This window comes from Ictidomys tridecemlineatus, chromosome 2, assembly GCF_052094955.1.
Source record: "Ictidomys tridecemlineatus isolate mIctTri1 chromosome 2, mIctTri1.hap1, whole genome shotgun sequence".
NCBI classification, from domain to species: Eukaryota; Metazoa; Chordata; class Mammalia; order Rodentia; family Sciuridae; genus Ictidomys; species Ictidomys tridecemlineatus.
The window spans coordinates 18,480,567-18,496,793 of record NC_135478.1 but is presented as its reverse complement, the minus strand read 5'-3'; positions in this window follow the sequence as shown (position 1 = coordinate 18,496,793).

Sequence of the window (16,227 nt, the reverse complement as noted above, 5' to 3'; positions counted from 1 at the left end):
GAAAGACTCAATTCTTGATTCCAAAATTACTGCAAAGCCATGTAATCAAAACAGTGTAGTACTATCATTAAGACAGAGATATAGATCAATTGGGATATAACAGGGAGTCCAGAAAATGTTTGACAAAGGTGTCAATACAATTCAATGGGGAAAATGTTTTTTTTCCAACAAATAGTGCTGGGAAAACTATATCCATATGAAAAAGTTGAATGTTTACCTTACTTTGTGTACCAAAAATGAATTAAAAATTGATCAAAGCCATGAAAGTTAAAACAACGGTATAAGGCCTTGAGTTGGATCCCCAGTTCCACAGCAAAAAAAAAAAAGCTAAAACAATAAACTTTTCAAAGAGGGGAAAGATTTTTGTGACCTTAGATTTGGCAACAATTTCTAGGATATGACACCAAAAACACAGGCAGTAAAATAAGATAAATTTTGATGGATTTGTCATCTGATCCAATTTTCCTACAGTCTGACGATTTTTTTTTTTAAAGAAAGAATTTTAATATTTATTTATTTTTTTTTTAGTTTGCGGCGGACACAACATCTTTCTTTGTATGTGGTGCTGAGGATCGAACCCGAGCAGCACACATGCCAGGCGAGTGCGCTACCGCTTGAGCCACATCCCCAGCCCCCTGACAATTCTACTTCTTGTGACAATTCTATATCCCAAAGAATTGAAAACAAGTACTTAAACAAATATTAGTACAGCAGTGCTCATAGCAGCATTATTAAGAATAGCTAAAACGTGAAAACAACATCCATCAACAGGTGAAAGGATAAAGGCTGTGATAAATACATAAATAATTAAATACTATCCATAAGAAGGAATGAAGATCTAACACATGCTTCAACATGGACGGGCCTTGAAAACACTTCACTAAGTGAAATAAGCCTGACACAAAAGGACCTATGTTATGATCCCATTTATTTGAGGTCCCTAGAATAGGCAGATTGATTAAAAAGCAGAGCAGTTTTACTAGGCGATGGGGGAAAGAAACAGGCTCTTATTGTTTAAAAGATATAGAGTTTTTTGGGGACAATGAAAATATTCTGGAAGTGGATAGTGGTAATGATTGCACAGTGCTCTGCATGTACTTACTATCACTGAACTGCACGCACCAAAATGATTAAAATGGGCAATTTTATGTACATTAACTGTGGTTTGGAGGTGGCTTGTTCCTCAAAGGTTCATGTGTTGGAAACTTGGTCCCCAGTGTAACAATTTTGAAGAACAGAGGAATCTTTAAGCAGTGGGGCCCAGTGGACGGTAATTGGTCATGGGAGAACCACCCTCCAGAGTGATTAGTGGCTATCTCATGGGGGTGGTTAGGTCCTGTGGGCCTGGAACAGTTACCTTTCTTTCAAAGTTCTTCAGGTATTATACATTATTGACAAAAAGGCAAAATACCTCAAAAGAAAATTGATCAAAGCATATTGTTTGGTAACTAATAGAATTCATACTAGCTGGTAATTCACAGAAGAGGAAACTCAAAGAGCCAGTGAACATATGAAAAGGTGAAACCTCACTAGTAATATACTACATCCCCAGTAATAGTAGTAGACTACCTCCCCAGCCTTTTTAACATTTTTATTTTGACAAAGGGTCTTCCTAAGTTGCCCAGGCTGGCCTCAAACTTGAGATCCTCCTTCTGCCTCAGCCTGCTTCCCCGAATTTTTTAATACAACTGTTTGCTGATAAATTGGAATATTTACAGTTAACACGATTTTTTTTTTAGAGAGAATTTTTTTTTAATATTTATTTTTTAGTATTCGGCAGACACAACATCTTTGTATGTGGTGCTGAGGATCAAACCCGGCCCGAACGCATGCCAGGGGAGCGCGCTACCGCTTGAGCCACGTCTCCAGCCCTACACATAACACTATTAAATACGAAAATATTATTGCTATGGTGGTTGAACAAGGAAATACCGAGCTTGTCCTTGCCAGCCCAGCTCTGCTCTAGGTTCTTTGGGCCTGGATAAAGAGAGGATGAGGAGTGGTGAATCAGGTGAGGGTTGGAGGAGGGACTCGCTGCACCAGTTCCAATGGGATTGGTTCCAGGGCGGGGCTGCCAGAGGATTGTTGCTGCAAGTCGTAGAGCCGTCCTAGTATTTCCCTAGGTTCAGCTCCCCCCACATCCACTCAACTGGTCATAAAGCTGAGGCAGGAATCCAGAGAGCCTTGGTTGAGTGCCTGTCCCCTCTGCCCTGCTTCATGTCCTCCTTTCTGGCCTTCAGCAGGGTCCCCCATCATCTGACCTGAAGGCATGTGGCAGTGAGCCCTGTTTATCCTCAGTGCAGGCTATTTAGGTGGCAGCCCCTCATCCTCTCTGGGGGGAATATCGGAAAGAAAAAGCACACAGCTTGGGTAACAGGGCTTCTGATGGCATCACTGCTAATATCAGTTTGTTGCCTGAGAGTCACATGGTTAGGTTAAGCAAACACAGAACATCGTTTAGCCATGAGCAGGAATATTTGAGATAGGTGGATATAGGCAACGACCACAAGGCAGGCTACCAGCCAGATCCACAGGCGCCCTGATCACTATGTGTCGTGTTAAAACACTCATGTACTAAAAATGAAGAGACAAGATGATGGTTACAGAGGAAAAATAAAAGTCAATGCAACAACAACAACAAAAAAAAAAAAACACTCATGTACTCTGGCAAGCACTAAGAATGGCTTCATGAGAAGAGATTGCAGGGATTTATTGGAATTTTTTATTTTCTCCTTAAAGTGTTTACATACACAATAAGAAAAAATAGTCAGATGTAGGATAAACTTATAGTTTCAGATACAAAGGAGAAAAGATGTTCCTCCTATAGATCTGTGGATGCTATTTTTCCAATTGCTCCCTGTCTCCAAAAAGGAGGTAAAAAGTATCAGAATGGCCTTCATGAGTTAGGTCTAGAGCTCAGCACTGTAGGCTGCCCACATAGTGCCTGGGATGGCCCGCAGGGTGGTGGCTGCTCTTTCTTCCTCAGAACTGGGAAGTGGGTGCAGAGGCTGGTGGGCAAGCAAGCTTGAATTCCCAAAAGTAGGACTTACCAGGACTCCTTTCAAAAAGGGCTCCCAGCTTGCTCTGGGCAGGGAGGATAGAATCTCCCCTGACCTCAGGAAGAGGCACCTGCCCTGCAGATACATGTGCTGGGCATCCCTGGTCTCCCCACAGACGTCCATACTTTTGTGAGCCAGTCTGACTTCTTTTAACTGGTGTGAATTGGACCCTCTGTGCCAGGCACTGATGAGCCCTGGGAGAGCCACAGTGTTCCCTCACTTTTCAGGTAAAGAAACTAACACAGGTGACTTCCCAGTGACACAGAGCAGGTGTCTATGATGTGGAACTCAATGTCAGATCTCACTCTTTCTCAGGAGCATTTGCTCCTGTGTCAGGCTGGCTCCTTTCCAAAGAATTAACATTATCAAAAATTACAGGTGCCTGTGGGGAGAGCAGGGCATTATTGTCTACCAGAATCACAACTGCAGCTGATCTTCAGCCCAACATTTCCACTTGAAAGCATTCAGTTCTACAGATACACCCACATGAGGATAAATGATCTATGTATAAGATTTTTGTTTGCAGTACTGAGAAAGTGGAAGCAACCCAAATGCCTATAGAAAGGAGGTTAGTTAAATAAATTATGGGTCATCTACACAAATGAACTACTATGCACCCATGAAAAGAACAGGCCAACTCATGTGCCGCTAGAAAAATCTCCAACATCTCCAAGATCTCCAAAAACTTGAAATGCAGAACAATACATCAATATGCTTCCATTTGTATAAGCATGAAGGGAAATATTGCATAAATATGTTGTGTTAGTGCATACAGTCTCTGGAAAGGTCTAAAAGAAACTAGTAACTAGAATCCATCAAGGTGACTGGCACTTTAGAGAACTTGACCATGTGGATGCATTATATATTCAAAATATAGAACAAAATTTAAAACCACAAGCAATCTTTACTTTTTAACTTAAAGAAAATAAGAAAACCATGAAGTCAGTAAAGAATTACCTATTTCTTTTAGAGTTGATCTATAGGAAGTTCCAATAACCATACAACAAATTTCATAACCTTAAAAACCCTTCTGTCTCAGCCAGATGTTTCCTCCTTTAGTTTTTGTAGGAAACTTTTTTTGTATTGGCTATTGAACTCAGTAGCACTCTACCACTGAGCTACACCAACAGCCCTTTTTATTGTGAGCTGGTATTACAGGTGTGTGCCATCATTCCTTTTTTTGGTGGGGTGGGGAGTACCCGGGATTGAATTCAGGTGCACTGAACCACTGAGCCATATCCTCAGCCCTATTTTGTATTTAATTTAGCAACAGGGTCTCTCTGAGTTGCTTAGTGCCTCGATTTTACTGATTTTACTGGTTTTGAACTTGTGATCCTCTTGCCTCCGCCTACCAAGATGCTGGGATGACAGGCATGCACCACTGTGCCTGGCTTAAATTTTTTTTTTTTTTTAACCTGGCCTAAAGGACCAAGGAAGGCACAGCTCAACTCTGGCCAGAAAATGGAAGCCGACTTGAAGTCTTCTAGGGGCAGGACAGCATCATGAGTGTCGGGCACACACAGGAAGTACATCCTAAGGGAGCATGTTGTATCCCTGGACTCAAAAGACTTCCCAGTAGTTAGGGCACCCCTAGGAGGAGGTGCACCAGGCAGTCCAGGTTAACAGGGCTCTTGTGTGGCTTCCACTGCTGGAACTTTTAGTTCAAATGGAATAATTCAGTTCAGCCCTTGGTTCCAGGGGACCTGTCTGAGGTGGTGAGTTCCAGTTTTAGTCATCTGTGACACAATTGTTCATCTATCTCATAGGTATGGCTGACCCCTGTAAATGTTCTGCAGGGAAAGTGTCAGCAGGAACAAGTCAGAATGTGGGAAGGACTTTGCATCTCTTTTGCCCGTGAGACCTAGAACTCTGCTCAGCTGTGATTTAACAAGCTTTTGGGAAGTTCCAATGGGCTCTAAGATAGCCTGGTTTGTATTAGTCATGCAGAGCCAGCAGTTCTCAAAGTTGGCTGCACGTTTGGACCACACAGAGAGCTTTGAGAGTACAGAGGCTCAGGTGTGGGGGATTAATAAGTTAATCGATGACACCAGTCTCGGAGGTGGACATCAGTACTCCTGACAGCTTCACAGGTGACTCCAGTGTGCTGCATGCACGTGGAAACTGAGGACCAGGATTGGGCTTTTCTTTTTTCTTTTTTAAGAGTGATTGACAGCCAATCTACCTGCAGCCATTTTGCCCAGGAAGAGTGTGTGTGTGGCGGGGTCCTTCCCTTTCTTGATTGTGAACCTGTGAGTAGCTTGAATTATAACTAGTGGGGAGATCTGCTCCTAAGCTGAGGTAACACAAGGAAATGTCATTCTAATGGGGAGTCGTGACAAGTCAGGTGTGTATGTACACATATGCCAAGTGAATCTATTTTTCACTTTAGCACTGGGGGTTATCTCATTTATAGTAGAAATAGCCTTAGATCATGGGAGCTCCTGGTACTTCCTCTTCTCTGGATAAAAAGGCTGATCTCTGGCCACTTCCTCCCCACCCTCTCTCTTCAGGGTGTGAGCTCCCACCTCAAGCTGGTGTCTGATCCGCAGTCACCCAAAGTCTGGCTTGACCAGGAGGCAAGAGCAATTGCAGGGGTCGTGGATTCCCTCCTTTATTCGCCCACTCTCCTCTCTCTCTCTAGTTTCTCTGTCAATTAAAGGAGAGCACACAGCACCATGGCTCCAGATTTGTTCCTAGCCTTGTCTGCAGAGAGGAGGCAGGTATGGGGTGGGGGCCCCACTTTTTTTTTTTAATTGTTCCACGAAGTGCTAGTTTTACCTTTATTTTTTATGTGGGGCTGAGGATCCAACCTAGTGCCTCACACATGCTAGGCAAGCATTCTACCTCTGAGCTACAACTGCAGCCCTGGGGTCTCCCACTTTTCAAACTGTTAACCAGAAATGCCTGCCAAGTACTGTGTCTGCTGGTCGCAGTTCAACAGCACGTAACCCCCGAGGTTGATACATGCATGCTCATCTTACAGGTGGGAAACCAAGTCTCAGACACTTTGCCAGCAGGGGTGGAGCAGAGCGCCCCGCTCCCCTTGCTGCATCATCAGAATTTGAACCCGGAAAGAGAAACTTGGGCCATAAAGATCCCCCTTTTCTTCTTTTCTCATGTGCTGGGTTGCTAACAAAGCTGAAGCTTGTGTACCTTGACCTCTTGCAATGGGAGAACATTGCTTCTTGCCACATGGGGACTTCCAGGGACAGGTGCTTTATCTGTGTTTGGTGCTGAACCAGCCTCCATCATCCCAGGACCAGCCGAAGCTGCAGGCAATATTGGAGAAACCTTCGGCCCTGCTCACGAGGCTTGAGGGCCGGCCCCTGGGTTCTGAATCTGCAGTGCCCTTTCTAATCAATTCAAGCCAAGAGTTCCTTTGTCTTCCTGAGCCTCAGTTTCCCTATCTGTGAAGTGGTTATAATGAGGACCATTATGCAATTAGGACAGAACCGAGGCTCAGCTGGGCTCGGCAGTAGAGCGCTCTATCCACAGATGATCCAATTCCTTGGCCAACCAGGAGATGGCTGGGGAGTGACCAGCACAGAGAGAGGAGGCCACTCAGAGGGATGACTATTCTAGGGGGATCTAGAACATTCTCTAGGGATGAATCTCAGTGCTGAGGTTTGCTCACCCCAAGCTGTGTGGGCTGGAGGCAAGCCAGTAACAGTGATTAGAAATACCACACCTTCCATGCAAAGATAATAAGAAACAGCTCGTTGGTCAGTCACAGCCAGGTTACTTACCTGCACATAAGTACAATTAGGAAACAGAAAAGAATTGGATCTGTGGCAGGTGGTTTGATAATGGTGGGGGGGATCGTGCTCTTTTATGTTGTTTTTAATTTTAAAAAATAGATGGAGCAGGGCTAGGGTGTGGCTCAGTGGCAGAGTGCTTACCTGGTGTGTGTGAGGCCCTGGGTTGGATCTCCAGCACCAAAAAGGACTTTCTAGCACTTTCTGAGAGAGGGGGTCTTTGGCTCCTCTGAGGGAAGCTTAGGGTCTCCTCCAGGGTGCTGGTAGAGGTAGTAACCAGAAGCACCTCCATTGCCTTCAGCCTGGTGAGGGTTAAACACTACCCCAAAGCAGAGAGGGGAAGTGCACCCAGAAGTCTGGATGCCTGGGGTGATAAGGGAGCCTTATCTAACTCAAGCACACTACAAAAGCTGGATGATCAGGGTAGAGATGGCGTTGAGGCCCATGGAGGGACAAGGAACAATGTAGATTCAGGGCCAGGCTCAAGGATCCAGGGGACAACAGGAATCCGAGAGGAGGGTGGGGGCTCAGTGAGTGGGCAGAAGATGTCCCTAAGGCAGGGGAGCATCTCCTGGGGGTGGGTGTGGCTAGAGTTCAGCACAGAGGTGGGGGGGGCCAGGGAGCTGCCTGGCTCAGCAGGTTCCCTGCCTAATCTAAATAGCAGCTGTTCCCTTTCCTGCCATCCAGTTGTTAACTGCTTAAAACCACCTCAGCAGGTACAGCAGGGCCATGTCTTCCTACAGCTACAGCTTCCCAGAGCATGCCGTTCTGACAGGGTTCAAAGTACTTACATTAAAAACAAAACAAAACAAAGTACTTACATTTCACTGCTTTCCCTTTTAATTTCAAAAGGGAGAAATGGACAGAAGAGAGTAAATAAAAACAACCCTCATTTTACCAGTTAGTAAGCTTTTTTCCTACATAATTTTACTTTTTTTGCAGTGCTGGGGATGGAACCCAAGGCCTCACACACACTAAATGTGCATTCTACCACTGACTATACTCAAGCCCCCTTAGTCTTTGTTGACAATGAATTTCAGAAGGATAGTGCCCCCCTTAGCAATAGAATATTATGGTTTGGATGTGAAGTGTCCCCTCAAAAGCTCATGTGGCAATGCTGGAGTGTTCAGAAGTGAAATGATTGGGATATGAGAGGTGTAAATCAAAATCAGTGGATTAATCTACTTGATGGATTAATAATTTGAATGGGTTAGTGGGTGGTAACTGTAGGCAGGTGGGTCATGGCTGAAGGAAGTCTGTCATTGGGGATGTGTCCTGGGGAATTCATTTTGTCTTTTGCTCCTAGATTGCTCTCTCTGCTTCCCGGCTGCCATGAGCTGAGCAGCTTTCCTATACCAGGACCTTCTGCCATGATGTTCTGCCTCATCTCAGGCCCACAGCAATGGAGTCAGCTGTTCATGGGCTGAGACCTCTGAAGTCGTGAGCCCCAAATAAACTTTTTCTCCTCTAAGTTGTTCTTGTAAGGTGTTTGGATCACAGGGATGAAAACGCTGACTAACACAGAGAACATCCCTCATTTTCTGTTTGTCTGGTGACTCATCATCTTTAGATGTGAGGTTATGTGTTCCTGGTGGCAATATTATGTAAGTGATGTTGAATGTCCTCAAAAAATCATACCTGGAGGCAAATGATGTCTACCTGTCCCTGAAGTTTATCATTTGGTTAAGGTGTTGTCAACTTTCTTTGCCATATAATTACTGTTTTTTTCCTTTGTAACTAATAAACAATTTGTGTGGAAATAATTTAAGACCATGCAAATATCCTGCTCGTCATCACAATTCCCCACCTCCAGATTTAGCATCCATCGACAGTTCTTGCCGGAACCACTCACCTTCACTATTTTCCAGCTCTCCACCCACACCCACCTCCTGGCCCCTGGCATTCTCCTGAGAGCAGAGCCCTCTGTTCACATCCCTTCATCATCTCTGTGGACTTATGGATCCTTTTGAAAATGGTTTATGATTCACACTTGTTCTTAATTCTGTTCATGCTCAAAATATCCCAAATTTTTCCAGTGAAAGTTCCTTACAGCTGGCTCAGAATGTTGTTTTAGAACCTCTTTGTATTTATAATACAAAATATATTGCCATAATCCTCCCTCCTAGGGCCCATAACTGCTGTCCCAAACCTTTTAAGACCTTGCAGACCTCCAGCCTAGGCAGGCCCCCATGGCAGACCTGCCTCTGCCCTGGGGTGGACAGGAACCCTTGTGTACTCATGATCTGGCTCCAGAGGACACCTTTTTCATGCCTGTTGAGGAAGAGCCAATGGAATACATCCTCAGTGACATGGGCTATGCTCACGTGGGTTCCACCAAACATATCAGAGAAAACCTCTGGAATTTTGGTCAGGTGATGAAGTTGCCATTCCTGAATGGAACAGGTCCATCCCATAGACCCCCCTTTTTATTTAGGGAGGAGCTAGTAAAGCTTGTGGGGGAAGGTAGGTGAGCTCAGGTCAATTGCCAGCCTCAGACACATGAAACTGGTCCAGAGAGGGGTTAGCTCCCCAGGTCTGGGGTGGAGACCAAGCCAAGAGGCCTTCTTCCAGGACCCTGGATGGGCCTTTCGCAGCTTCCTTTCCTCTCTCTCAACCCCAGTATTTATCAAAGAACTGAGCACTTGACAATTATTTATATGTCCTGTTGGTGCACACAAAGTGTTTCTAAAAATATTTCAGAAGCTTAGGTGGGGAGGCCTCTGCTGAGTGGAGGGAAGATATCTTCATACAGCCCAAAGGCAGAGCAGTGACCTGGAGATGCAGGACTGGGTGGCTGTAAGGTCCAGGGTGTGAAGACTCATGACACCAGAAACAACCAACCTTCCTTCTCATCAGACTTTGCAACAGAAAACTTCTGGAAAATGCCAAGCCTTATACCTCTGCTTGAAGTTTCCCCTCCTCTCCCTAAGTCTGCACAACAGGGCAGGTTGGATATGGGCACAGTGGAGGAGGACCCCCTGGTTAGGACTGCGGGGCGCACCATGCAGGGTGTGTCATGTACACCCCCTTCTCTACCCTCACTACCGTATCACCTTACAGGTGAGGACATGACAGAAAGTGAGAATGATTGGCAGGGAAGGAAAAGCCCAAATGAAGGCCACAGGAGGGACAGGAAGAAGGGCCCTGGAGCTGAGGTAGTTGCCCCTCTTGGAAAGTTAAGGGTTGACTCTAAGAACTCCAAAGAATTGGAAGCACACACTCCCCACTCTTGGGAGAATGAACATTATCATCTATTCCTTTTATTTTTATAGCTTTCCCTTCAGAAAACCAAATAATACATGTACTTCAACTCTACATAGACTCAACGCCAAATCGTACAGGGATGTGAATTATAGCTTGAGAAAATGGTTTAAAATAAATAGGACTGGGGCTGGGGATGTGGCTCAAGCTGTAGCCTGCTCGCCTGGCATACGTGTGGCCCAGGTTCGATCCTCAGCACCACATACAACAAAGATGTTGTGTCTGCCGAAAACTAAAAAATAAATATTAAAAAATTCTCTTTCTCTCCCTCTCTCTCTCTCTCTCTCTCTCTTAAAAAATAAAAAAAAGGACTTAAAAAGTAACATGTACTTATTACAAAAGACTTAGAAAGTACAGAAATGTGGACAGAAAATGAAATCAGTGTCCTCCCCAGTGATAAGGACTCCACATGTTGATGTGCCTCGTTCTTTTTGATAATTGATGCTGACATATTTGAGGTGGCATGTCCTGTGCCTGGCTTTGTAGGCTGCTTCATTTAATTGAACTCAATTACAGAGGCATTCCCCCAGGGAATTGGAAGCGCTTTGTGTACTTCATTCTAATGTCTGGGCACCACCGATCTATGGATGTACTTAACCTTTGCTCTGTGTCTGAGCACTTAAGAGGTTTCTAATTTTCAGTGCTACAGAGTCTCTGGGAGACCGGTCTGTAGGCAGACGTCATTGCCAGGAAGATGGGTCACAGCACAGGGTGGCTATGAAATGCACCATAGATGGTGTGTGTTAAGTTTCTGATACACTAGGCAAATCCTTACCTGCCTCTTTCTTCATTTCCCAAAATAGTTTCAGGAAAATATCTTGAATGACTGGATTTCCCTGATGAACCAGACCTGTCTCAAGACCAAAGACATGAGGGCTCTGTGCTGGTGTGCAGACCCACGTGTGCCACAGTTGGTCTAGGAGTCTGGGCCACATGTGAAGGTGCCTGTACTTTACACCAGTCTGATGCTGCCATGTTCCCGTTGCCCATTGCTCAGCAGTTTTTAGGTGTCCCCAGCTGAACTGTGAGTTCTGTGGAGAATGCTCAGGGACCACGGCCAAGCAGCCATTCAAAGGTATCAAGCAAGATACCTTTGCCAAGGAATTCCAGCCTTGCCACTGGCTGCTTCTCTCCCAAGTTCTGTGACCCTGGGCAAGACTTTGAGCCCCTCTGTGCTTCTGTTATCTCATAGGTTACAATGAGTATTCGGTAACCCATACAACTACCCAGCCCAGTGCCCAGAGCTCATTAGTGGCTTATTCCCAGGTGATCCTTAGGAGTGTTGGAGTTTGGGAAGCAGTGGGTTAAGGTGGGGCTTCTTTCAGAGACGAGGAAACCAGCCCAGAGGGCAGGGGAGCTGGCTTAAGGCTGTGCAGTGTGGTGGTTGAACCAACTTCACTGACTCCTGGTGGAGTGTTCCTCCTCCACACCCTCCCCTCAAGCCACCTGTTCAGCCATGAGCCACGTGTGAGTACCCCAGGACTCTAACGTATTGCAGGAGTCACTTCCAATGAGGTTACCAGAGAGTGGGTTCTGTGTCAGGGAATCTCAGAGCCCCTGCCAACTTCAGAGGCCTTCAACTTTAAGCTTGATAGCTTTCCCCTCCCAGGTTCCTCTTTATTTGCAGTACTGGGGGTTAAACCCAGGGCCTCATATGTGCTAGGCAAGGGCTACTCCTGGGCTACTTCCCCATCCTCCAGGTTCCTTCTTAATATTGCTCCTTCACCCTGAGATATGTGGGGCCACCACTGGGCCTGCTCCATCTGCAAATTTCTTTTTGAGTGTGTGTGGGAGGGGGGCACTGGGGATTGAACTCAGAGGCACTTGACCACTAAGCCACATCCCCAGCCCTATTTTGTGTTTTTTTTTTCACTTGAGTTGCTTAGCTCCTCGCTTTTGCTGAAGCTGGCTTTGAACTAGTGATCCTCCTGCCTAAGCCTCTCAAGTCACTGGGATTACAGGCGTGCGCCACCATGCCTGGCCATCTGCAAATTCCTGCCCAGCAGGCAGAGCTTCTGGTGGGGCTGCCTAAGGGGGGCAAGGAAACTTGATGTGGCAGTTAGCCCATGTACTACCTATGGCCATGTAACAAGTTTCCCTGAGATATAGCACTTACACAACATTTATCAGCTCATGTGTGGGGCCAAGAATCCAGGTGCAGTCTCCCGGATCCTGTGGATCATGGTCTCGCATGCTGCAGGCCTCTCAAGTTTCTTCTGGGGGAGAATTCACTTCCAGGCTCCTTGCCTGGTTGCTGACAGTCTCAGGTCCTCGTCCTGAGGGCCATATCACAGCATGGCGGTCGGCTTCCATTGGAGCCAGCAGGGAGTGTGCAGGACCTCATCTCAGAAGAGTCGCATTCTGTTGGTTAGAAGTGAGCCGCTTGGTTCAGCCCATCTAGTCACTTAGGTCTAGGAGAGGGGATTCCTCGAGGGCAGGGGTGGGGACTGCAGGGGCCCTCTTAGATAGGCTACCTCCACCTGGGAGGAGCAAACCAGAGTACCTGGGAGCTCTAAGTCTGAGGGTCCTTGGAGCCCCCGTAGCTCTGCCTTCTCTACTCTTCCTGGTCCCCACCCTGCTCTGGAGATGGCCTGGATCCAGCAGGACCAGACAGCCTGGGGCCTCTAGAAGAGGCAGGAGGAAACCCGCAGACAAGAGCAGAGAGGTATCCTGGTGACAATTCAGGGAGTTTGTGTCCCTGCTTGGATCAGGCCCCTTTGCAGGTCTCCTTCCGCCTGTTTTTATTCCTTTGATCACTCTGGGTGTGGGGTGGCTTTTGCCATATTTCTGATTTTGATAAGTGAAAAGGCTTATTTAGACGTGTGACCTAAGAGGTCATAAGAGGACTGAGCTACACCATTTTGGGGAGCTCCTTATAAATCGGGTTGAACAAACCCAAAACAGGATTTAGAAATGGTGGCATATTGTAAGAGTTTAACCAGGTTGACATCTTTAATGCCAGGGGGAAACATAAGGCAGTGAAATTTGTGCTTTTTGCAAGGCATAGTTAAGGTAGCTTTACCTGAGGCGGGGTAGGAGGTAGGAGAATGAGTGGGCGTGGTCCAATCCACGCTGCCAGTTCAAAGGTTTGTGACTGTCATGTGTAGTGATTTCAGAGGGTTCCTCTGTGCCTGTTTACACATACAGTTGTTTTTAGAGATTATGTTTAAAATATAAATTATGGTCCTTTGCTAATTTTTTCCCATTCTGGGGATTGAATCCAGAGCCTTATGCATGCTAGGCAAGCACATCCCAGCCCCATTTATTGATTTTTAATTATAGAGCACTTACCATGTGCCAAGGTCTTAAGAGATGAATTCTTGTGGCTTTGCCTTCTCCCTGGCTTTAATGAAGTGGAAAGGTTGTCTAGCCAGGGTTCTTCAGAGGTTGAGAGAGAGGCAGGCCACTGGCAATTAATTTAAAAATGGAAGCTTCCGAAGCCAACATAGGCTTTCCCCAGGTCATCCTAAAGCTTTAAAGGGAGGTCTCATGACCATCTGCCCCAGGTCACATGGTTGGTATGCTCCTCAGTCCTTTTGGGTGCATTGCTTGCCCTGGACAGACGGTGTCCTGAAAATGTTCTGAGGTGCCAAGGTGTCTACACTGGGGGGTTGAGTGGCCAGGCTGGGTTAGCCACATCTTGTTCTGCTGAGGGGTGAACAATGATCCCACCTCCTGCTGTGCATCAGATGAGCTGAGAGTTGATGAGTCTACTGGATGGATGGCCCCCTACCTATGATCCTGCAGCAGGTCTCGATGATAAGAAGCCTGGGTCCCTCAGCCAGGTGTTTTCTGGGGTTCTGACCATAGGTAGGCAGGAGGCTGAGGGGAGAGTTACCAAGGGGGACTTCCAGCCCTCACAATGACTGACCATCCCTACACAGATCGTTTCAGTGTTGAGAGCGTCGGGTATCCCAGAACAGTGTGGCCACCTTTGAATCAGTCCTTGACACTGGAAAGAACCCCAGGGTGGACATCAGGGTGAATGAGATGGATAACACAAACAGCAGAAGGTCACGTCTGGATCTGGTAGGGTCCCTCCTCTTTATCCTGGCTTCCCCCTTCCCAGGAAGTTTCTAGCTTAGGCCCAACCTCTAGATCCTCCCCACCCAAAGGGTTCCACTCTATTGTTGGGCTGCTCAAACCCTTTCAGAGACTGATTCAGGTTGTAGGCAGGTGTCCATTGCTTTGGAAATTCAGTTGTTTTCAAAATATAGTCCTGTATAATCTGTACCAGAAACTCCCAGGGTTGGGGAGGGGCTGCTAAAAATGCCCCTAGGGGTGGAGGCCAGAAATCTGCATCTAATTCTAGCACCTGGCCCAGGAGACCTGGTACACTGTTGTATGAGAACTTTTGATGTAACTGGCATTGTGAGCATTTTCCTTTGTCTCTGATCTGTAGTACACAGGCCACTTATAAAGCTAAGAGTGACTAGAGGAGAGAAAAGGGAGACTGAGAGGCTGCAGAGGAAGTGGGAGAGGTAGGAAGGTCAGGGCATGGTTACAAACACCCAAGGCATTCTAGTTGAAGTTGGAGCCAGGCAGGGATGCTGGTTCTCATAGCTTTTGTTGACATGTTGCTGTGAAGTTCTAGTTCATGTATCAAGACACGAGAAAAAGTTGAAAAAGTTAAAAGGGAGGAGCGGGGGTTTGAAACTATTGGAAAGGAGGCACCAAAACTGTGTTGTTGTAAGTTACATAATTGTTTACTTAGAAAATCAAGGGTGAAATTATTTTGAAAATAGCCAGAATCAATAAGAGAGTTCAGAGACTGGTCAGTTACAAAATTACTGATCAGTCAAATCAGATTCCCTGAGAGTGGCAGTCTCCGACCCAGGAAAAGATGACAACTGTTCTTTCATCTGGCAAATGTTTATTGGTATCTGTTGTGCTCAACCACAAAGACATCAAGCCAAGAGTCCTGCCTTGAGCTCACTGTGTCTAGTAGTGAAAATCCCCAGGTTCTTTGGGAGCCGCAGGCAGAATCAGGGTCTGATGAAGATATTTTGATAAACATGCTCACCTGCACCCACAGCTGTGCCCTAAACTTTTCCAGGAGGGTCAGCTGGGACTCAGTGATGGCCCCCTTCCTTTGGTGATAAAGGATTCCCAACCCAGAGAACCACCTTAGTGATGGAAATGTCCCTGGCAATTTTTTTTTTTTGAGAGAATTTTTAATATTTATTTTAGTTTTTCGGCGGACACAACATCTTTGTTTTGTATGTGGTGCTGGGGATCGAACCCGGGCCGCACGCATGCCAGGTGAGCACGCTACCACTTGAGCCACATCCCCAGCCCTGTCCCTGGCAATTCTGATGTGTATATCTCCACCTGTGTGGTTGGGCCGGGGCTGGGCCACTTCCCAACAAGTTGTAGGAATTTCCTTCCATCTGTGGATGGATGCTTGGATCTGCCAGAAGGTAAAGATGGCTGGCAGGCAGCAGGCAGCTAGAAGCAGGAGCTCAGCCAGAGGAAGTGGGCAGTGGGAGGGGCTGTGCATCCCTGATGCTCTCCTGGCCTGGCCTCAGCTTAAGTGGGTTTTTGATATACAGTCAAGCAGATGGGGATCCTAAAACAAAGGGCATGCCAACCATTCCTGCCATTCTACTGGGCAGAGCAGTCTTCAATTTACCAGATGACTTTCATTTTATTTATTTTTATTTTTGATGGTAATGGGGATGGAACCAGGACCTTGTACATTGCTAGGTAAGTGCTCTACCACTGGGCTGTATCCCCAACTCTTTTTTAAAAATTTCATTTTGAGACAGGGTCTAAGTGCCCAGGCTGGTCCAGAACTTGCGATCCTCCTGCCTTAACCTCCTGGACAACTGGGATTATAGGCATGTGTCTAGTAGTCCTTGAAGGAGTGCTCTCAGGAAGCTGTTTTGTGTCTCCTCTGAGGCAAGGGAGGCCATGGATTGCACCTTCTCTCCCCTAAATTATGAGGGAGGACACCCCCCTTAGGAAAGAGTACTTGCCTCAGATGTCCATCAGGACTGCCAGGAAATTCTGTGCTGCCAGGAAATTCTGCCAACGACCCTGATTCTGAAAAGTAAGACTGCCACTCTATACAGTGTCAACATCACAGGCTCCTTTGACCTGCAACATACCTGGCAAGCAGAGTCGTGCACATCCAGGGTCAAGGTACCAAA